General features: G+C 38.7%; 1 long non-coding RNA gene across 1 annotated transcript in view; it reads left to right on the top strand.

The window, feature by feature from the left end:
- The window catches only part of LOC126059347 (uncharacterized), a 50878-nt gene that overhangs the window by 5035 nt on the left and 22284 nt on the right, over positions 1–23559 (top strand). Inside the window, exon 2 of the long non-coding RNA XR_007513426.1 lies at positions 12087–12191. This is a non-coding gene — a long non-coding RNA (uncharacterized LOC126059347). The remainder of the gene's footprint in view (positions 1–12086; positions 12192–23559) is intronic.

The raw sequence follows: 23559 nt of genomic DNA, 5'->3' as shown, positions 1-23559 counted from the left end.
CCTTCAATCCTGATGCCTCATTCTTCTTCATATAGTCCAGGTTCTCAGATTATTTGCTCATGCCTTCCCCATAGGAATAAAATATTTTAGGGAATAGATCGTGTCTTCAAGGATTCTGAGTCTTTGTCCAGAGGCCACCTGTCCTCTAGGAAGCATGCTAACTACCTCCACTCACAAAAGTCTTTAATGCCATTGCTATTAACTTAAATTCTTAGACCACCTCCACACTCTTGTCACCAATTCTGAAGTGAATCTTTAACTCACCCTGTGGTGAATACTTCTTCCTACAAGCTTCTATGCCACTTTATCCTTTTACCAAGTTAATTTACAAGCAATAAGAATTTTAGATAGTGACCAGAGGTGTATTTCTCTCTGTGTGTCTCTGTCTTGCATTCTGAGCTCTCACAATAATGTTTCCCTGTAAATAGCTCCTGCTGTCACTTGCTCCCATCTAGGATGGTTAGCCGAACTGAGTACTTTTGTCCTTGTCTTCATTCATACCTTCTGCCACACTCCTTCTAATATCAACACTTATATGCAACTTTCAGGTTTTTTTTTTTTTCCTTTTAGTGTGTGTCTTTGCTATTCTCTTCATGACTAAATATCTTTTCGATGTGTTAAACAGCTATCCACAGATACAGATGCATTAGGAGTTTTGAGGCTGTGGGTAAGCTCTAAAGCAGAGCCCTATATACTTTATGTCATTTTCCCATTGTTTCTATGGTCTAGGGACCAACTAACTTTGCAACAGTTTGGTGCCATGATCTAGCTATAATTCAAAATTCTTTTATCTGTAAACTGAACCATATAGCCTTCAGCATTATGCAGTTTCTCTCATGGGCTGTACTGGCTGCCGAATTGCCTATTCCATACTCAGCCTGGTTGCCAGTAAAAAATTTTCTTAGGGAGTTGGGACAGGAGGGTAGGGCCTTTGGATCAACCAAATACAAGTGCCACAGCTTCTCTTTTAGCTCTTTGGAAGTTTCTTAGTGCTGCTATGACAAAAATATCACAAGTGGGTGGTTTTAAAGTGTAGAAATTTATTTTTTCACAGTTTAGGAGGCTAGGAGTCCAAATTCAGGGCACTGGCTCTAGGGGAAGGCTCTCTGTCATCTCTGCGGGAAGATCTCTTTCAGTTTCTATAGACCCAGCATTCCTCGACTCTTTGGGAATTTCCACGCAGCAAATGTCTTCCCTTTGGTTTGTGCTTACTTCTCTGTGCCTAATCTGCTCTTTTTATATCTCAAAAGTGAGCAGGTTTAAGACACACCCCTACACTGATATGGTCTCATTAACATAACAAAGAAAACACTATTCCCAAATGGGATTACTTCCACAGGTATAGGGGTTAGGATTTCAACACATATTTTAGGGGGACATAATCCATAGCAGAAAGTCTCCACCTTTCTTTTTTTGTTTGCTTATTTATGTTTTTTTTTTAACCTAACATTTATTATCCATAGATCCATACACACTAATTTTCGAATCTTCTTCACCTGATACCATTTCAAGATGTTTACATCATTCTTTTACCTTAGGAAGTTCACAGAAAATTACATGGTCCCATTCTCTGTCAGAGCCCTGGTGGTGCAGTGGTTAAGAGCTACGGCTGCTAACCAGAAGGTCAGCAGTTCAAATCCACCAGCTGCTCCTTGGAAACCCCATGGGGCAGTTCTACTCTGTCCTATAGGGTTGCTACGAGTCACGATCAACTCTATAGTAATGGGTTCCTTAGTTTTTTATTCTCTGTCAGTTATGTCTAATAGTGAACTAGGGGTTTAAGCTACTCTCCAATTAGTTTCAACCCTTTCTACCTATTTTGAGGTGGTTCTCCAAACTAAAGGAGCCCTAGTGGTGAAGTGGTTAAGTGCTTGGCTGCTAACCTAAAGGTCAGTGGTTCAAACTCACCAGCCACTAGACAGGAGAAAGACGTGACAGTCTGCTTCTGCCAAGTTTCAGCCTTGGAAGCTCTATGGAGCAGTTCTACTCTGTCCTATACAGTCTTTATGGAATTGACTCAACAGCCATGGCTCTTTACACTAGCAGAGCCCAGGAGGTGGCCTATACCAAATTGCATTATATGGTTCAGTTTACAAGCCATGGTGAGAATACAGCTTGATTCAATTCTAGGGACAACCTAAGGCACAGATGGGCACTGGAGCAGGAGTGCCAAGCACCATACTATACTCAAACTTACTTCTCCCATTGCATGACTAGAACCTTGTTACTAGGTCAAGTTTGTGTGCTGGACTCCCTCTCCCCTCAGTAGGAGAGATCTTTCCCAGGAAGCAGCTCAGTTTCATGCACTAAGCTTCTTCTGGCTAGCCTCGCTAGTTTGCCAGGTGTGCACTGATAGGCTTAGGTGAGGATTCCCCTTCTCCCTCCTGCACACATATTTTAAAAAAGCAAAAGTTTGGCTTAAGCTTTAAACCAAAAATATCCCCTAAAGTCTTATTTAAACCTAATGATAAAAAAAAAATAGTTTAGCTTAATTAGTAAGGAATACCTCCTTTGAGCATTGTGCTCTTTTAAAGAACTTGTCTATATGAGGTCAAATTGACAACAGCAACTCAAAAGGTCAGAAGGAGACTTAGGGAGCAGTGAGCTTACCTTAATAAGGGAGGAACAATTTGAAAAAGGAGGGTGAACATTGTTGTACATCTTGAAGAATGTGATTAGTGTCACTGAATTTAACATGTGGGAATTGTTGAATTGGTGTACGTCCCGCTGTGTATATTTCCAACAACAACAAAAACAATAAATTATCAAAAAGAAGCAACGGTTTGGCATACACATCCCCAGAATTTGATGTTTTCCACTCCATGCCCAAGATTTTCCTCTTAATGCCCCCTGATCTCCTCCTTTGTTCTCCTTCTCTTCACTTTCCCTACAGCCTTTGAGTATCATGTTCAGCTTCTCCCTAACCTTTAACCCAATTTTTCATTGTCCATGAAACTTCTCTGGGTCCTGAGGCTCTAGCTGCCTACTCCGGGAGATGTAGTCTGGTTCCTATAATCTGGGGTGATGGCCAGGGGAGAGAAGTAATAGTGAATGAATGTAGACTGTATGTCCTCTCCTCTCCATCTGGAGTTTTGACACAGGGGGGCTCCAGGAAAAAGGAGGCAAAAAGGTTAAGGAGAGGGTCTAGAGTAGGGGAGCTTCCTGGGGCTGTAGCTAGAAGGTACCCCAATGAAGCAACTTCCTCTTAAAATGAGCTTCTAACAGTGTCTTTTCACCCCACAAAAGTTGTAAGATGCCTGTGTAGGGAAGAGCCCAAAGACAGCTCTTTGTGAGTGAGACTCCTTGCCACTCTTACTTCTTCACAACAGCTGACCCACAAAACACACATGCACAAGAAAACACATCCATGTGTACACATATCCACACACAATTACATATACTAACAGCCTGTGATGCTCTACTAGTTTATTTAAGGGTCCAAAAAATGTCTTCACCCCTCTTCTCTGACAATACCAGAGGGTATTTAAACTAGGAACAACTCATTCCGCAATTAGAGAGAGTTAAGTTTAAAATGCATTTTTTTTTCCCAAGGATGAACAGTGTGACTAATCTTGTCTGTTCTAAATAGTTGAAATCTGGCTCTTTTCTATTTAGCTAGGAGAAGAGATTAGGAAGTAGAAGGCAGAAGATAGCAGAAGTCTTGAAGAAAAGGAAGTCTTCAGAAATTCAAAGACACATTTCTCCTACTAAATCATTTGTCAAGAGAGAACAAAGGCAATATCAGGGGAGAGCTCTATCAGATTACAGACGTGAAAAGTTATCAAACAAAAGCAGCAAATGTAGACTCATTGGAGGACTAGGGCATTGAAAATAAAAGAAAAAAGCAGAGAAATGGTTGTGATGGCGATTGAAGCCCAACGAATGCATTTTCAAGATGGGTATAAAAGGAAAAATTACTGTGTACCTATGGTCATATCCCCATATGTATTACACCGATTTAAATTCTATCCCTTTCCTCAAAACGAGCCCTGTAAAGAATTTTTAAAATGTTTTTTGTAAATATGAATTTTCTATGCTGCAATTCAGTGCCCTAAAATATGAAGAAAAAAAATCTGGTAAAACAGCTGGCCAAAATAAACAAGTGTGTCAGTTTTAGTAATAGCCCTTATATTAAAATGTATACTAAAATCCCACACTATCTCAAATCCAGCCCTTGTTGAACAATTATTGGCAAAGACCATATAATAGGTCTAAGGGGCAACTAGGAGTCCTGCTGGTGCAGTGGTTTAAGCACTTGGCTGCTAACCAAAAGGTTGGCGGTTTGAACCCACTAGCTGCTCTGCAGGAGAAAGATGTGGCAGACTGTGTCCACAGGGATTTATAGGCTTGGAAACCAATAGGGCAGTTCTACTTTGTCCTAGGGTCGCTATGAGTCAGAATCAACTCAACAACGAGTTTGGTTTGGGGTTTTTTTTTTTTTTAAGTGGCAACTGGGTACCATGGATCTCTGCAAAACAAACTCAAGGAGATTCCTTCCCAAGCAAATCACTGATTTTCAAGGGAAAATCTTTCCTCCTGACACTGATAATTCATCTGTATCCCAGGATATTTTTGTCTTTCCTTGGCCTCATTTCCTTCCTTCTTTGTGTATTGTAGCAAGCACTGCTGAGAAATGCTGAGCTACAAAAAAAGCACTTCAGCACTTAGCATTTCAATGAGGACTCTCTAACTGGGAATAGCTGTACTCACCCTCCTTTCCTTGGTCTCTAAGTGAAAGCTGCTAAGGAACAGCTCAAGCCACTATTCCCAGAAAGCCTGGGATTGCCTGAACCTCTTCCAGGATCACTATGGAGGCAGTGGATTTTGTCTTGCTTTCTAATCTTTTTACCTTCTTCTCTGTAGTATAGGCTTTAGAAGATATTCATGTTTTCAGTTGCCTTGATGGATGGTATACTAGTTTATTTCAGGGTCAAGAAGATAGGTGTACATAGTAACTGTAAAGAATTATCCTATAAAATAACTAGATGGACAGTTCAAGGAGTACAATTGGCAGACTTCAGCACTTTAGTACTGTTTTCAGTACTTAATGGAACGAAATCCATATGGATGGTAAAAATTGTTTGTCCTCAATCTGGCCCAGCCATCAATTTCTGTTGGCTTTACTAGCCAGCCACAGCTCAAATGGAAATAAACTCAAACATGTATTTGGATGAATTTTTTAAAAAATAATTTGTATACTTGATTACTTCCCTCAAGGGCAGTCACATCCGTATGATGTTCCCAAGGACTCGTTTTCATTAGTGACTCTACATCTCTCAGACACAGGATAGGAGACTCCCTTTCCGATGCTTTTCCTCCTTATTTGAGCTTTGGTATTATTTGGAGGAATTAGGCTAAGAGAAATACATGCAGTTAAATGCTACAGAAAGTATAGATGAAACAAGATTGGCCAGGGGTTGATAACTGCTGAAGGTGAACAATGGGGATTGGTTATATACAGTCATCTCTCTCACTTTGTCAGTGAAATTGTCCACATTATAAAAATTTAAAAACAAACAGAATGCTCTGGAAACAATCATCTATGCAGTCTGGGTTCTACCAGACACCTTGGACTAACGTGAAAAATGCCAGACAGGGTAATCTGGCCAATCTATTGGTTTTATTTATTATCCTGGATATTGGTGGTGGCTGAAGACTTCAAAGTCTTCTTTACAATGAACCTGAAGAGCCTGAGCAAGGGAAAAGGACTGAGCTCTATGGTAGGAAAACGGAATTGCAGTTTTGAATGGGGGAGGGGGGGAATGTCTCCTTATGCAGGAAGGTTTAATCTTGGCCTGGAGAATATAAGAATTTCATCTATGAAGTTGCATAGAAAGACTAAACTATTGGCCCACTTGGAGAGTGTTAGTGGGACATAGACTCATATATGCTGCTACAGGAGGGTGCTGAAGTTGGGAAAACTGCCTATTAAAAAAAAGTGAATTTGGACTGGTCAGATAATGGTGAATTTAAATGATCCCCTTAAGGTCTGAATTCCTCTTGGCCCGGAGGAAGCCCTGACCTAAGAGGCATACAGAGAAATGATATGATCAATAACAGGGGTCTACAATAAAGATTGAGAAAAACAAGCCATAAAAGTTTGGCTTGTAATGAGACTGGAGAGTCTGTCCAAAGTAGACGGTAGTTTCTTTTGAGAGGCCCTCAGGGTGTAGGCATATTTCAAACGGAAGCAATGGGGAAAGTTATTTATGTGAACCAAGCTCAGAGTTTCCCCAGCTGTTAACCTAGCCTGGTCTTCTACCTGATAATAATAATAAAAAAATCTGCTTTCCGAAAAAGAAAGGCTTATCCTAAGAAAAATTGTATTGACCTCACTGTCTAAGCCCTATGAATTTTCCTCTGCCTTTCTGATGGAGATAGAAAAGAGTCAAGGGAGTCCAGGGAAAAGGATTTTATTAATAGCCCCAAGAGGGAATAGCATTACCCAATACAGAGAAGCATTAAACCAATTGGCCTAGCTGAGAAAAGGGAAAAAAAATCACCTCTTTCCACGGATTAAAGCGCCTTTTCTTCTGGTCCTTTTTATACCCCATTTATCAACATATAATATCACAGAAAGAAGATCCTTCTTTGTGTCATATTACTACACACACACACACACACAAATGAAGAGGGACCTGGGAGCACCATCCTTACCGCTTACATGAGCTGGTATCATAAGAAAAGCTGTAATGAAGAGTCTCTTCCCAGAACCTCATAGCCTTTGTGAACAACAATAATACAGGAAAACTGAAAAAGCTGAAATCTGGGTAAGGCAGAAACCTGCCAGAGAAGGAAAACTCGAATATTTTCCACTAATAGAGAGCGATAGAAAATTGGTTAGACTGTACTCTGTCAAAGGCGGAAAACTTGGGAGACCTGGAAAAACAAGGCAGACCCATCGAGTTCCAGCTCTTACAGATTTCGCTGTAATAAATCCTTGCAGGAGAAATAGAGACTCTGAAAGTAAACACCCAGGGCTTGATGAGGAAATCAATGGCTAAACACGGAATTAAACTTCCCTGGTCATGTCTAAAGCCTTCTGAAAAACTTCCTACACAGCAGCTGCTAACCTACTCCTCCCCAGAATTACTTCAGGAAGCCCAGGCTTTTTGTATGGACCACACATATGGACCAGGGCGGTTAAGCAGTATGTGAATCTTCTATATTGGCATATTGCTTGCCAGGTTCCAAAGGGCTTACTTTTTGTTTAACTTCAGGGATTCCCAGCCTCTGTGAGGACGAGGACCCCTTTCTAATGCAGCCAAGCTTAGTGGATCCTCACTTGACTGTAATTGTTCTTTTTATATCTGTGAGCAGGAAAAACTCAATATGCCAAAAATTTAATATGACGGAAAACTACCATGAATTCAATCCTTTTTAAGTGAGTTCATATTTTCTTGTTTACAATATACATTTGAAAAATAGTATCACATATATGTGGAAAACAATTATTTTACCTCTAGATAATGCTTGGTGAAGATAGGGATTCAAAGCGTTCCCTACAATAACTGAGTACCTCCCTCATCAGGGGTTCCAATAATCATTATCAGTCGCAATTTCAAGAGCTGTGGAAAAGTAGCTCTAAAAACAGAAATGTAAAGAACCAAGGGATGGCATTTTTCAAAAACTGCTTTAAAACCTGAAGATTTCAAATAAATTCTTGTTCTACTGCAAAAGAGAAACTGACCCTACATATCCCTACTTCAGGACTTTGGAAAGAAGTAGAGGTAGTGGTCTCTGCTGAAGAATGAGAGCAGTGTCACTGCTCCTCTGTGTCCCAGTACATCTTTCTTCTTTGATGGTTGAGATAAACAAAGATAGAGTGAGAAATGGACAGGATTGGGCAAGACCCGGTATCGTTAGGAGACATCATCTGGAGGCCAACAGTTAAGGAAATATGTGCTGTAGGCTTGTTTACTCCAGATGCTTCCTGGACGGCGCAAACAGTTCACTTAACTATTAGTGGAAACACTGGTGGTTCGAATCCACCCAGAGGTGCCTTGGAAGACAGGCCTGATGATCTCCTTGCTTCTGAAAGGTCACAGCCTTGAAAACACTATGGAGTATAGTTCTACTCTGCACACGCGGGGTCACCATGAATCAGAATCAACTTGATGGCAACTGGTTTGATTTTTGGTTTTCACTCCAGATGAGTAAGTGGATTAGAAATGAAAAATCACATTGGCTCATCTCTGGCCACTATTAACAACCATCATCTGCATGGCTCTATCATGTATTTCCATTCTTTTTTAGAATTAAGAAAAACAAATTAAAAAAAAAGTTGTTCTTTTTTTAAGTTACTTAAGGATAATTTTCCATAGAAGAATCCCAGCAGGAAGAAACTGGAGAATGCTCCCCCTCCCATTATTTTGGTAGTAATTTACCTACTCAAACTGTGTATTGCAAGTGAACGTCATTACTCTGTCCTTTTAAGCATAGGAATTTCTGTTGACAGACTCTTTTAGACAGTCATTTCAGGCAGGTTCTCTATTTGTTAAGTGATTTTGAGGTCCTTAGATAAAAGGTTGATAACGAAATATTAAGAGAAACATCTCAAAGGCTGCAGTTGGTCAAATTTCTTTGGTTGGCATGAAGAGGAAGGTCACCTTATGCAAAACCCTGACAGTTTCATTATAAGAATCCAAATAAAAAAAAAACTCTGCCATTGAGTCGATTCCAACTCATGAATAATCAAGATTTAATGTTAAATTTGAAAATTGTTTTCAAAAGCTACTAAAACCAGACTCTTGACAGCGTGTAAACGTTTAATTCCAATTGGAGCTTACGGAGGACAAAAATCAATTAAAATCCAATTGCATTATTCAGATTTTTCATTTTCTCCTCAAAGTCAGGCAAGGCGAGAAGGGGTTCATAAAACCCTGTTTTTAAATTAGAACTTTCTTTCACTCTCTTTTTTCTTTTTGAATCCAGACACTTGAATTTGGACAGACAAGCAACCAGCCACCTTTCAGTGTGGCTGTGTCAGTATCAGAATGAAATGAACATGACCCCCTCCAGCAGGGAAGGGAACACACAGTAAAGGTATTTTTTATAGAACAATTCTTCACACTGCCCTGGTGACTGGAGAAAGGAATCTCGTGTTTCTCTTTTGCTGATACTGAATCAGCTGAAGAATACCATGAACATCAGTGGAAATGCTCTGAAATAGTCTCCTCTCCCTTTTGTCTTTTTGTTCTCATGCAGAGGAGAGAAGAGAGGGTTTTTTTTTTTTAACATCGAAATATTTAATTAAAATGCCAGTTAAAAATTGACTAATTATTTGGTGGTTCAGTGTATAGTCAGAAATGTTGGAAATTGTTGCATTAGCTTGCAAATTGTTGCATTAATTTGACATACTTCTTATCAACTCTCTAAAAAAGATGGCTGTACTCACTTATGATAAGAATACACTCTCAATTAGCACGGGAGGCTGATTTCAACAAAGAAATTCCTATTCTTGCTTCCTCAAGAGCTGATGTAGCAATTAAATTCATATCTTGGTTAAATAAATGGTTAAAGTGAGAAATGATGAAGAGAGAGATTGCACTTATATGTGAATTGGGAGCAAACTTCAAATCCCTAGCAACATGCATCTCCCAAGTCATACAGAATCTGTTATTGTGTCCCTGCTTGTTAACATTTCCATGTACTTTAATGTGTGAAGATATACAGTGGTGTTTTCCAAGAGCTAAATGAGAATGATGATAAGCACATCTATCATTTGTGTCATGGTTAGAGTTTACAAAGACCTCTCACATATATTATCTTCTTTTCTGAGCAACTCAGAAGTCTTTAAAAATTTAATGATTAAATAGATTTGCAGAGAAGTTGAGATTTCTAAAATATTTGCTTTCAAACATGTTTGTTAACCCAGTACCAATTCAGTAGCTCAAGTAAAATTTTAATCCAGCAAATGATAATATGGATATGAGCAGTTACTTAGAATATTCTGATAAAAGTAAAGGCAGAAGATACAAAATAAGATCTCGGTAATTTTGCTTCTAGGCTTCACGTCAATGACCAGATTCAACACACAGTAGAACTTGATTTGAACCCATCTCTCTTCCACAAATGCTGACATCAGGACTTGGTAAAAAGGGCTACTTTCCATTTTCCCCCAAACCACTTGGACTACATGTGGGATAGCAATTTATAAAAACAGGAAATCTTTGAATCCGTTCCTTTATTGGTTGGGGTACTAAAAATTTACTGAAACCAGCCATAAATTTAGGAAGAGCCCTCTCCAGGAGGGATCCCAAGGCTTCCTCCATTTCTGGAAAAGAAGATGAGCTCTCTCCAACATAGTATATACATTTACCTATTCCCAGTTCCATGTAGTAGTCCAGGTTACTTACCAGGTGTGGCTGAGTTGAAGGACACAGGTGAAAAGAAAGATGCACACAGAAGGCTCCATAAGAAACAATCCTCTGGAGGAAGAGAGAGAGAAAATTCTAAAAACTTGGGAGACAGACAAGTAAGATGGCAAAGTATTCTCAGTGATAGTGGGATGGAATTCTCCTCAAACCCCAACTTCCTTGGTGGGTAAGCGATCCCAAACAGAGTTAAGAGGAGGTGAAATGGAGCTGCCAAACTTCCAAAGAAGAGATTATCTACTTAAAGTTTTTTTTTCCTCTAAGTCCTTCAGCCAATCAGAACTCAAGTGCCAGAGAAAGATTGAGTCGATCAAAAGAACACTCCAGGATCCTCCCAGACAAATGCAGAAGAAGGGGACGAGGAAAAAGGGGACAAAGAGAGGAACACGGAGAAAGAGGACAAAGAAAGAAAGGGGAGGGGAGGAAAAGAGACATAGCAAATCCCCTCCACATAATCACTGCATGGAGTCTCTCTTTCCTCCCTCCTGCCTATCCCCTCCCGCCACGACCACGACTCACACTCACACACAGGCCATATACACAGGGAGAGGCTGGTCCCCAGGGAGGATTTAGAAGGGGCTGTGCTTTCCCGGTTGTCCTTTGTAGTGCTTTGAGAGTTAATTTGCATTCGGGATAGTTCTTGTCAGAAAAAATATACCATGTCCTGGGTGAACCTCTGCCCTCTGATTTGAGAATGAGGAGACAGAACGCAATTGTCTCCTGTATTCTGAATTGGAAAGAAGGTTAGGAAACTTCAGGGAGCCCGATGGTTTCTTCCTTTCAATTTTCCCATCACGCAATCACTTATTGAACACCTAACCTGGTACTTTCTCAACTCTAGGCTAGACATGGTGGAAATTTTTAAAAAGCAAAACATGATTTCTGCCCTCAAGACCTTTACAATCCATTACCCATTGCCATCGAGTCGATTCCGACACATAGCAACCCTATAGGGCAGAGTAGAACTGCCCCATAGGGTTTCCAAGGAGCGCCTGGCAGATTCAAACTGCGTCTATTTGGTTAGCAGCCGTAGCTCTTAACCGTTACACCACCAGTGTTTCCTACAACCTGTTAAGGGGATAATATAGGAGTTCCCGGGTGGTGCAAACGGTTAAGCACTGGACTACTAGCTGAAAGACTGACTATTCGAAGCCTCCCGGAGGCACTTTGGAATACAGGCCTGGTGGTCTGCTTCCGGATCTGCTTTCACAGCCTTGAAAAGCCTATGGAGCAGTTCTACTCTGCCCACGCGGGGTCGCCATGGGTCGGAATCAACTCAGTGGCAACTAATCACAACAACAAGGGAGTAACTCTAAGAATGTAATTTGATAAAGTATTAAATTGCTACAAACTGACTAAAAATCAGATAGGCTTATTATTTAGAGAAGTTTTTCTAAAGAAGGTAGAATTTGGGCCTCAGAAAATAGGTGAAATTACAATAGGCAGGCAAAAGTGACCTCAAAGTCCTCACCTTCTTAAATTCGGGCAAAGGAATGGTAAAGCCACTTCTCTCAGTTGCTGTCCCTTCTGTTCCCTAGGCAGGAAGGGTTGCAGCCGCAGTGGAGGTGCTTCTCAAAGGGTCCCAACCACCACCACCATCACCACCACCAGGTGCTATTAAGTAGATCCTGACTCATGGTGACCCCATGTATGTCAGAGTAGAACTGTGCTCCATAAGGTTTTTAATGGCTGATTTTTCATTTTTTTTAGATCACCAGACCCTTTTTCTGAGGCCCCTCTGTGGACTTGAACTTGGTTAGCGGCTGAGTGCCTTAACTGCACCATCCAGGGACTCTACAGAGGGAATACCAAAAGGTATTACAAATCAATGAAGCAACAAGGTGCATTTGGAGAACTGTAATTAGTGTACTGTGGCTGGAGTATGTGTGGCATGGATATAGGAGGAAGGCCAGAAACATCAGGTAGGGTGCAGGTGATACACCAGACTGCTCTTAGTGCAGGCCTGTACTAAGGATTTTGGATTTTTTTCCCAAAGGGAACCTGAAACCATCAAAGGTTTTAAGCAGATGTGTGACATAAAATTTGTGTATCAGAAAAATTATTTTTTGGCAGTGCTGAAAGATGGCTTAGATAAGGCAAAGACAATTTTGGACCAGATGCAGGAATTCAAATGAGAAAAGACAAAGGCTGAACTATGGTAGTAAATAGAAGAGGCTGGAAAGAGATTTTTAGTATAATGGAGGCTGCTATGATTGAATATTTGCTTGGTACTTTGTACTCACTAAGTACTTATTAATTCATTTGTTAATATTTAATCACTTGTCCTCCAGAATATTTTTAAAAATCTATTATTAAAGTTGATCTGAGGACAATTAATATTTAGTTAAAAGCATCAATTAAAATTTAACCAGGTGTCCAAAACAAAAACAAAAAAAACCCTTCTATAAACAAAATTGGAAACTCTGGTGGTGGCATTGTGGTTAGGTGCTGCGGCTGCTAACCAAAATGTTGGCAGTTGGAATCCACCAAGCGCTCCTTGGAAACCCTATGGGCCAGTTCTACTCTGTCCTGTAGGGTCGCTATGAGTCGGAAGTGACTCAATGGCAGTGGGCTCGGGGGTTTATAAACAAAATAGAATAACAGAAACTAGAAATATTTTCAGTATACATGCTAAAAAGTAAATATCTTTAATATATAAAGAGCTATTACAAACCACTAGAATTAAAAAAAAAAAAAGCCTATTTAAAAAATAGGTAATTCATATGGTAAGCTATTCAAAAACACAGAAATAAAAATACTCAGGAAGCATTAAAATATTCAACTTTACTAATTATTAAAAAAAAACAGATTAAAACAATGAGACAACACCTTAATTTATTAAATTGGTGAAAATTTAAAAAATGAGACCAAATAGCGACAAAGGTATTGTGTTTTCTCTAATGGTAACATTATATACTGCTGTTAGGAGTGTGAACTAATCCACCTTGTTCGTGAGTAATTTGATAACATGAATTAAAAACTTTATGCATACTAATACACTTTGACCCAATAATTCCGCCTTTAAGAATTTATCCTTAGGAAGTAACCAGATAATGTTTATCAGGAAGTTTGTTAAATGATTATAAATAATAGTTTTAATAGACCACTCTTGGAGTGTCTGCCTCTCTCATAATGACCTCTTTTACAGAGCCCTGGTGGCTCAGTGGTTAAGAGCTCACCTGCTAACCAAAAGGCTGGCAGTTTGAATCCACCAGCTGCTCCTTGGGAACCCAATGGGGCACTTCTACTCTGTCCTATAGGGTCGCTGTAAGTCAGAATCAACTTGACAGCAACGGGTTTGGCTTTGGTTTTTTTACCTCCCGTGGTGGCTCTGGCAGCGATTTTGTACCACATGACAGCCTCCCTGCCCCCTCCCCATGAATGATGATAATTGAGTGGATATTTACTCTATAGCAGCTGGTACTGGTACTGACCCCAGCTGAGCCAATTAGGTTTCCTTCCCTGGGAATTCAGATGAGAAAGAGAAGAAAATAGTATCTCTCACCTGTTCAGCTTCTCAGCGTCTCTTGAATGTCCCATGTATTTTTTTTTTCAAAGAGAGGGATACTGCGGTCAGAAAGCAGAAGCATGAGATAGCGAAAAACTTTTTGAAAATAGATGACAAAGGAGGGAAAGACAGAGAACCTGAAAACCCTGTAGTAGTGAATGGAGGGAGCCAAAGCTGAGTGTAAGCCTTTGCACGAACCAGAAAGGCTGCACCAACTTAAGTAAGCAATACCTGGGTGACACAGTTTAATGTTGAATAATATTACTTGTGGCAATGATTTTCTTTCATGGTATTTAACCTCTATTTAGAATTCCCTTTCTTCATTAGGAAATTCTAAACCAGTTGCCTTCTAATTGATTCCAACTCATGGTGTGGCAACCTCATGTGTGTCAGAGTAGAACTGTGCTCCACAGGGTTTTCAGTGGCTTATTTTCCAGGAGTTGATCATAAGTAAGGATAGTCTTCTTACACTATGTTTAATTTAATGAATCAGTAAACATATGTGAAATAGGTAGAACAGTACCTGGCACGCTGAGGTAAGGGCTTACTATGTAAGTTGGCTATTATTGACATTAACATATTTAATTGATTCTTAGATAAACACTTTTCATATTTTAGCTCCTTGATAAGCTGAATAATGCCCCCCAAAGGTACCCAGGTCCTAATCCGTACAAACCCATAAATATTACTTAATATGGCCAAAGTGATTTTGCAGCTATGATTAAATTAAGGATGTTAATTTATGGGAAGATTACCTTGTATTAGCTTCCTCTTGATGGTCCTAAATGTAATCACAAATGTTCTTATAAGAGGGAGGCAAAGGAAGAGTCGACTGCAAAGACAGAAGGCAGAAAGCGATGTGACGATGGAAGTAGAGAGAGATCTGACGATGTTATGTTGCTGGATTTGAAGATGGAGGAAGAGGCTATGAGCCAAGGAATGCAGCTCTAGAAAATGGAAAAGGCAAGGAAACAGATTCTGCCTTAGAGCTTCTGGAGGAGCGCAGTCCTGCCTACGACAGCATGGTCTCAGCCCAGAGAAAATGATTTCAGAATTCTGCCCTCCAAAACTGTTGGGAAATAAATGTGTGTTGTTTTAAGCCGCCAAGTTAGTGGTCATTTGTTTCAGCAGCCATAAGAAGCTAAGCAGCATCTCTTATAATTTATGGCATTTTATGATCCCTGTCAGCCAGGCAAAAAGCCATGATGTAGTTGTTACTGCCTGCACATGTCTGAACTTGGTTGTCACTCCTGACTTTATTACTGAACAACTACAGCTTGGACATTTCAAGCAACAAACTATTTAAAGACTACATGACAATGGGCTGCAGGTCCTAAAAACCTTGGATGGACACTTTCTTGTAAGATTGAGCAAATGTTAGCATCACAATTTGCAAAATGGATGGCAGTGACTTGGAAGAAAATCCTGAAGACACTGGGGAGCACTCTTGTAAGAAATGCATCATCACCTGTATTCTTGATGGGAGAGAGAATACTGTTGTGTGGAAATACACAGATGCTAATGATGGAGTCAAAAATTATTTAGAACAGAACAGAATTGAGGATCCAGACATAAGTCCATCCACATATGAGCAGTTGATATTTGACAAAGTTCCAAAGTCTGTTAAATGGGGAAAAGACAGTCTTTTTAACAAATGGTGCTGGCATAACTGGATATCCACGTGCAAAAAAATGAAACAAGACCATACCTCACCCCATGCACAAAAACTAACTCAAAATGGATCAAAGACCTAAATATAAAATCTAAAACGATAAAGACCATGGAAGAAAAAGTAGGGACAACGTTAGGAGCCCTAATACATGGCATAAACAGTATAGAAAACATTGTAAAGAACATAGAAGAAAAACTAGATAACTGGGAGCTCCTAAAAATCAAACACTTATGCTCATCCAAAGACTTCACCAAAAGAGTAAAAAGACTACCTACAGACTGGGAAAAAGTTTTTAGCTATGACATTTCTGACCAGCGCCTGATCTCTAAAATCTACATGATACTGCAAAAACTCAACTGCAAAAAGACAAATAACCCAATTAAAAAATGGGCAAAAGATATGAATAGACACTTCACTAAAGAAGACATTCAGGTAGCTAACAGATACATGAGGAAATGTTCACGATCATTAGCCATTAGAGAAATGCAGATCAAAACTACAATGAGATTTCATCTCACTCCAACAAGGCTGGCATTAATCCAAAAAACACAAAAGAATAAATGTTGGAGAGGCTGTGGAGAGATTGGAACACTTCTACACTGCTGGTGGGAATGTCAAATGGTACAACCACTTTGGAAATCGATTTGGTGCTTCCTTAAAAAGTTAGAAATAGAACTACCATACGATCCAGCAATCCCACTCCTTGGAATATATCCTAGAGAAATAAGAGCCTTTACACAAACAGATATATGCACATCTATGTTTATTGCAGCACTGTTTACAATAGCAAAAAGATGGAAGCAACCAAGGTGCCCATCGACGGATGAATGGATAAATAAATTATGGTATATTCACACAATGGAATACTACGCATCGATAAAGAACAGTGAGGAATCTGTGAAACATTTCATAACGTGGAGGAACCTGGAAGGCATTATGCTGAGTGAAATTAGTCAGTTGCAAAAGGACAAATATTGTATAAGACCACTATTATAAGAACTTGAGAAATAGTTTAAACTGAGAAGAAAACATTCTTTTATGGTTACGGGAGGGGGGAGGGAGGGTGGGAGAGGAGTACTCACTAAGTAGATAGTAGGTAAGAACTACTTTAGGTGAAGGGAAAGACAGCACACAATACAGGGGAGGTCAGCACAACTGGACTAAACCAAGAGCAAAGAAGTTTCCTGAATAAACTGAACACTTCGAAGGCCAGCGTAGCAGGGGCAGGGATTTGGGGACCATGGTTTCAGGGGACATCTAAGTCAATTGGCATAATAAAATCTATTAAGAAAACATTCTGCATCCCACTTTGAAGAGTGGCGTCTGGGGTCTTAAATGCTAGCAAGCAGCCATCTAAGATGCATCAATTGGTCTCAACCCACCTGGATCAAAGGAGAATGAAGAACACCAAGGACACAAGGTGATTATGAGCCCAAGAAACAGAAAGGGCCACATGAACCAGGGACTACATCATCCTGAGACCAGGAGAACTAGATGGTGCCCGGCTACAACTGATGACTGCCCTGACAGGGAACACAACAGAGAACCCCTGAGGGAGCAGGAGAGCAGTGGGATGAAGACCTCAAATTCTCATAAAAAGACCAGACTTAATGGTCTGACTGAGACTGGAAGGACTCCGGTGGTCATGGCCCCCAGACCTTCTGTTGGCCCAGGACAGGAACCATTCCCGAAGCCAACTCTTCAGCCATGGATTGGACTGGACAATGGGTTGGAGAGGGGTGCTGGTGAGGAGTGAGCTTCTTGGATCAGGTGAACACTTGAGACTAAGTTGGCATCTCCTGCCTGGAGGGGAGATGAGAGGGTGGAGGGGGTTAGAAGCTGGCAAAAAGGACACGAAAAGAGAGAGTGGAGGGAGAGAGCAGGATGTCTCATTAGGGGGAGAGTAACTGGGAGTGCGTAGCAAGGTGTATGTGGGTTTTTGTGTGAGAGACTGACTTAACTTTCACTTAAAGCACAATAAAAATTATTTTTAAAAAATTATTTGGAAGAGTCAAACTCTTTACATAAACAAGTTTAGGAATATTTTAACCAGTTTATCTTCCTTAAATTTTCTTTTTTATGCATACACATAAAAATCTGCACTTAAATAAGTCTATAATAGTATGAGATTAAAAATTCTAAGTAAAAAGAAACATCATCTCATCATTTCATTGCCAGTGTTTTTTCTTTCTTAAAATAGTGGTGTATCTTAAAATTGTTAGCATCTGAGATTCAATGAAATTCAGTGTTATTACTGATATTATTAGTATTATCACCATTATCACTTATGGCTTGTACCTTTTCTACCTTGTTTAAGAAATCCCTCCCTACCCATAGGTTATGAAGATAGTTTCTTATATTGTGTTCTAAAATTATTATAGTTTTGCTCTTTACATTTAGATTTCAGATTCACTTGGAACTGATTTTTATGTATGGTATAAGGTCAGAGTCCAATTTATTTTCTTTATGGATAACCAAGTGCTATTTTTTGAAAAATCTATTTATCCTTTTTCCACTGCTCTTTGATACCAGCTGTATCATAAGTCAAATTTTCATTTACATGTGAATCTGCTCCTGAACTGTTATATTTCATTGGCTCTATTTATCTTCCTTTGATATACAAATACGGTGAATTATATTGATTGATTTTCTAATATTAAACCAAACTTGCATTCATAGGGTAAACCCAATTTGGCCATAATGTACTGTCATTTTTGTACATTATTAGATTTGATTTTCTAACATTTTATTAGGTTTTTGCACCCATGTTATTGAGTGAATCTGGCCTATAATTTTTCTTTTTTGTACAGTCCTTGTCAAGTTTTGGTATCAAGATTTTGCTAGATTCACAAAATTAGTTGAGGAGTGATCTATCCTTTTCTGTACTCAAGTTTGCTTTATGTAAATTCAAATTGTTTGGCTTTTGAATGGATGTTAGAACTCGCTGGTAAAAACATCTGGACTTGATTTTTTCTTTCTGGGAAGATTTTTAACTATTGTTTCAATTCCTTACTGGTATAGAATTATTCAGGGCTTTTATTTCTTCTTGAGCCAGTCTTAATAAGTTACATTTTTTTCTAGAAACTCAGCTCATAGATTCGTTTAAAAAGACGCTTTTATCTTTTATCCAGAATTTTTAGATATTTTCACTTTGAGAGTTGCTTCTAATATAGGCTACTCTTGGCTGTGACTATTTCTTGACTTTCCTTGTTTTTGATGATCTTAAACATTTTGAAGAGCACTAATCAGGCACTTTGTAGAATGTCTCTCATTTAGGATTTGTGTGATGTTTTTCTCATGATTAGGTTGGGGTTGTATGTTTTTGGGAGGAAGACTACAGCGGTAGAGTGCCATTTTCATCACATTAAGGGTATATAATATCACTATGACTTATCACTGTTCATGTGGACCTTGATCACCTAGTTGAAATAGTATTTATCAGTAGTGTTTGCATGCAACAGTAAGGCTACTCTTCTTTCCCCTTTCCATACTGTAATCTTTGTAAGGAAACCACTATGTGCAGCCCACACTTAAGAAATGGGGAGTTATGCTCCACCTCCTTGAGGATGGAGTATCTACATTAATTATTTGGAACTCTTCTACATGGGAGATTCATCTGTACTCCGCTTACTAATTTATTCAATCATTTATTTATATCAATATGGACTCGTAGATATTTATTTTATACTTTGGGCTATATTTCAATACTACTTTATTTTTGTTGCTGAAGCTGTTCCAGCTTTGGCCATCGGGAGCTCTTTCAGCTGACTTCTGTGTCACTTTGACAAATTTTTTTTTATTATTATTTTAGTTTTTTTAGCATTTTCTTACTTTCTGGCAGTATGAGATTCTCCAGGCTCATCTTGTATGTTTCCTGCCCTGGTTCTAGAGCCAGCTGTTTCTCCAAGGAGCCTTGGTTTCTTTTATTGAAAAAATGGTATTAGAAACCAAGATCTGGACACTAGGTATGCTCATTGTTGCTGGAGTAATGTTGCTTCTAGATCCTCTCAGCTTACAGGGCAATAAAATATATGTGTATACACTAACCCATGTGTAACTGTCTGTATCTATAATAAGATAAACATGATTTCATACTGCTTGTATGTATTTCTGATCTGCTTAGTTTATGAATTTCTGGGAGATGTTAAAGTCTCTTATGATGATCATACAATTTTTGATTCCTTTTTTGTAATTGTCTTTTTTTATTTAAAAATTCTGAAGCTGTAAGCTAAGTGTATAAAATTTTTGATAGTTATACCTTTTTGATGGTTTGGCTTTTTATTGTTATGAAATATCCCTCTCTGTCCCATTTAAAGTTTTTAGCCTTGAAATCTATTTTTGTCTGAATTCATCTTTACCTTCTTTCCTTTCATTAGTGTATACCTGGTATAATTTTTTTTATTCCTTTGTTTTCAATGTTTTTTCTTTTTTTCATTTTGCTTTAGGCATGTATCTTATAAAAAGCACATGACTATAAATTAAGAGTTTTTATTTTCAGCCCAATCCAAGAGTCTGTCCTTTAACATGAGAATTTAATTCATCACATTTTTGGTGATAACCAATAAGTTTGGATGTATCCACCAGTCTTATTTTGTTACCCACTTACTATGAATTCATGTTCTTTCATCATCATCGCTTCTCATAAGTCAGCTCCATGAGTCTCCTGTAGTTTTTTTTTAGAACTTATCTATCTTAATCTTCTTCTGTAGTGTTTATCATTAAATTTTAAGCTGCATATTTAATTCATATATTTCTATTAACATCTAAAGTTAATCAGTATCTTCATAGTTTTCCTGAATAAGATAATAAACTTAGAGCACTTTTCATTTCTTTCCCACTTCAGCCACTCTTTACGATTACCTAGACTACTTTTTGTCTTTGCAAATCCCCTTATCATTTCTCACAGGCTGGTGATGCTTTCTTGTTTTCTCCTGTTGATATGGATTTATTCTCCCTCCCCACCCCCACCACTTATAAGATTTTACAAGTACCAGCTTTAATTCTCACAGAATGAGTTTAAATTCATCACATATCTTTAGGTAAGTACTGTTCTCTCTCAATAGACTGTGTCTCCAACTTTTTGTCTTCTACTTTTTCACTAGGCTAGAATATTTATCTTTTTTTCTTCCCCCTATTTCCCAGTAAGATTGTCTTTCACCTTTAGACTGTGAGGAAACTGTTGAGCATATTCCAGGAGATGGTAGTTTTGTTTGTACATCATGACCTTTATTCATCTCTGGCCATATTTTATAACTCACATCTATATAAGCATTTCTTTACGTTCACACTGGGACATAAGAGTACCTATTGTGCTTAGTGCTTTTGGTTGCTCTTTTTCCCATATATTAGAGCTTACATAGTCTCAGAAGGCTATATAAACATGGATAGCGGCTTCCATCCCCACGTGTGTGTCTCAATATACTCTTACACCCCTGGCTATCCTGACTCAAATATGAAAAAGTCCTTTCTTTAGTCTAGCCAAGACAAGGTCTTTATATAGTCAAAAAGAACTTTAATTTTTTTTAAAAGTTTGAGGAATTAAAGAATAAAATTTGAAACCACGGAAATGAATAAAGTTGGAGAACATATAATTCATAGTAGTAAATAAAATGTACTGAGCAATTCCTATTCCACTATAGAGGAGTTTACATGAATTAAGCCATTTAATTCTCACAACTCTATGAGAGATACATTATTATTATTGCCCTAATTTATTGATGAAGAAACCAAGGTTTAGAGGTGCTCAGGCCCGCACAGTTGTTAAGTGACGGAGCTTGTTATTTTAACCACAGTGCTACATTGCATGACAAAACTAAATTCTAGTCGTGAATAGGCTTGGCTAGTGCAGTTTATAGGATCTCAGTCTATTTATTTTTTTCCTACCTTAACTTTGTGGAGTTTTACCCCCGACGCCCATTTTTAGCCTTAACTTCACTTTAAGGTATGATTTAACTGTTATCCATTCAACCTTTCTCTGAGTTGTTGGAATTTCAAACCGTGTGCCTATTTTGTGTGGAATGGCCAAAACCTAAATGGGCCAGCCATGCTGAGGAGCTTTTCTAGAGTCTACGTCCCTTAGCTTTTTCACAACGTCTTCTCATTTGAACCTACAGATTCTTGAGAAAGTCCAAGCATTTTCACAAAGGCTGTTATGAAACCACATATGGAACCTATAGAAAAATAGGTTAAGAAAGAGGTAGGGTGGAATAAGGACTTCCCTTTATAAGGTAAGGACTTAAAGTTGAGGTTTTCTTCCATAGTCCTTATTTCAAGTAGTAGTATTCATGTTTAGTATTGGACTTGGCAAATGAAGTTTGAGACAGAAGAGAGCAATGGTGTTAGAACATATGAGAAACAGAACTAGTATTCAAGAAAGCCTAATTAAAAAAAAAATCATTACTGATTACACAAAATCAATTTAACGATTCCATAAAGGATGAGAAGAGATAACAATTTCTTCAGGAAAGACTTAAGTTATATGGTCATGAAAGGCCTTTCTGAGAAGGTGACATATGAAGTGAGGCCTGAAGGATAGAAAAGAGCCATCTTAGCATGGATTTAGGGAAAAGCATTACAGGTGGAAGGAACAGTAAATGCAAAGGTCCAAAGGCAGGGACAATTAATTTTGGCAGGTTATAGAGTAAAAATAATCCCTGTATGGCTGAGGCACAGTAATCAAAGAGTTGAGTAGTTGGAAATGAGACCAGAGAGGCAGAATAAACTAGGTCAGGTAGGGTCTTCAACATGTTTGGATTTTATCCTAAGAGCAATGGGAAGCCATGGGAGAGTTTTAACCAAGACAGTGTTGTGATATAATCTACATTTTAGAAAAATTTACTCTGGTTGCAGTATGAAGAATGGATTGGAGGGGTGCTAGAAGCAGGGGGAACCATTTAGAAGGCTAGTGTGGTAGTCCTAGTGCGAGGTGATGGCAATTTGATAGCAGTGGATGTAAAGAGTAGGGGGTGGATCCAAACATTTTCCTAGTGCTTTGGTTCCTTGATTTTCCAAAGAAAGTAGGTTTGTTTCTATTGTTTCAAAAAGAAAAATAGACAGGCAAGAAGCATGAACCTTTCACTTTTAGTACCTGTGAATTTCACAATGGCCTGTACACTTAGGCTGGTTGAGGGTAGTAAAGGCATTCTTTGAAATGAGAGCACTAATCATATCAGTGACATATTGATGTTTTGACGTGGTCTCCATGGAGATGCATTTATGCCTTGTGTGTTGACAGTGGCTCTTCTCTTCGGTCCCCTGAATTCATACCATGCTTATTAGAGATAAGGCCGGAAAGATGAGTTAGGGCAAATCATGCAGAACTCATATACTAGGCTAGGGACACCGTATTTTATTTTACAAGGGTAGTCATCAAAGGTTTTTCTGAAAAGAGGAATAACATGATCAATTTTTTTTTTTTTAAGAGAGTTAATTTGGTAAAGAATGGATCAAAGGGGAGACTCAATCCTGGAGACCAGAAAATTACATATGAAACCCTTGCAATTGTCCAGGCAAGAAGTAACAAGGATTTAGACTAGGGTAGTGACAAAAGGATTGGAAAAGAAGGGACTGATGATATGAAACATATTTTGGAGGCCTACTCAATCAGCAGAACTTATAGATGGAACTGATTGGAGCTAGTAAGTGGGAGAGAAGAAGTAGTCAAAAGTTGAGTCTGAGATTTTTAATCTGGATGGCTGGGATGCTATTAAAAAAAAAAAGTAGAACTCAGGAAAGGAGAGGGTTTGGGGCAAGAGGAAATAGGATAAAGGAAAGAATAATAAAGGCAAGCTATTCTGTTTCAACAACAGCAATCTGCAAAAGGACATGCTGGACAGGAAAAGAAGAATGTCCTAGTTTCATGAATTATGTATTACTTGGTGCTCAGTTTTTAAAAATATGGAACATATTTCTTCAAAGGTCTAGAGCAAAATAAAATCCCAGAGAGTTTCTGTGAGGGCTGGCTTTTGGATGGGCTCACGTGGCCATTAGATGTCATGTTTCAC

This window comes from Elephas maximus, chromosome 16 (assembly GCF_024166365.1).
Source record: "Elephas maximus indicus isolate mEleMax1 chromosome 16, mEleMax1 primary haplotype, whole genome shotgun sequence".
NCBI lineage: Eukaryota > Metazoa > Chordata > Mammalia > Proboscidea > Elephantidae > Elephas > Elephas maximus.
Note: the sequence above shows the minus strand (reverse complement) of the source record. Positions and strands in the feature narration are given on the sequence as shown.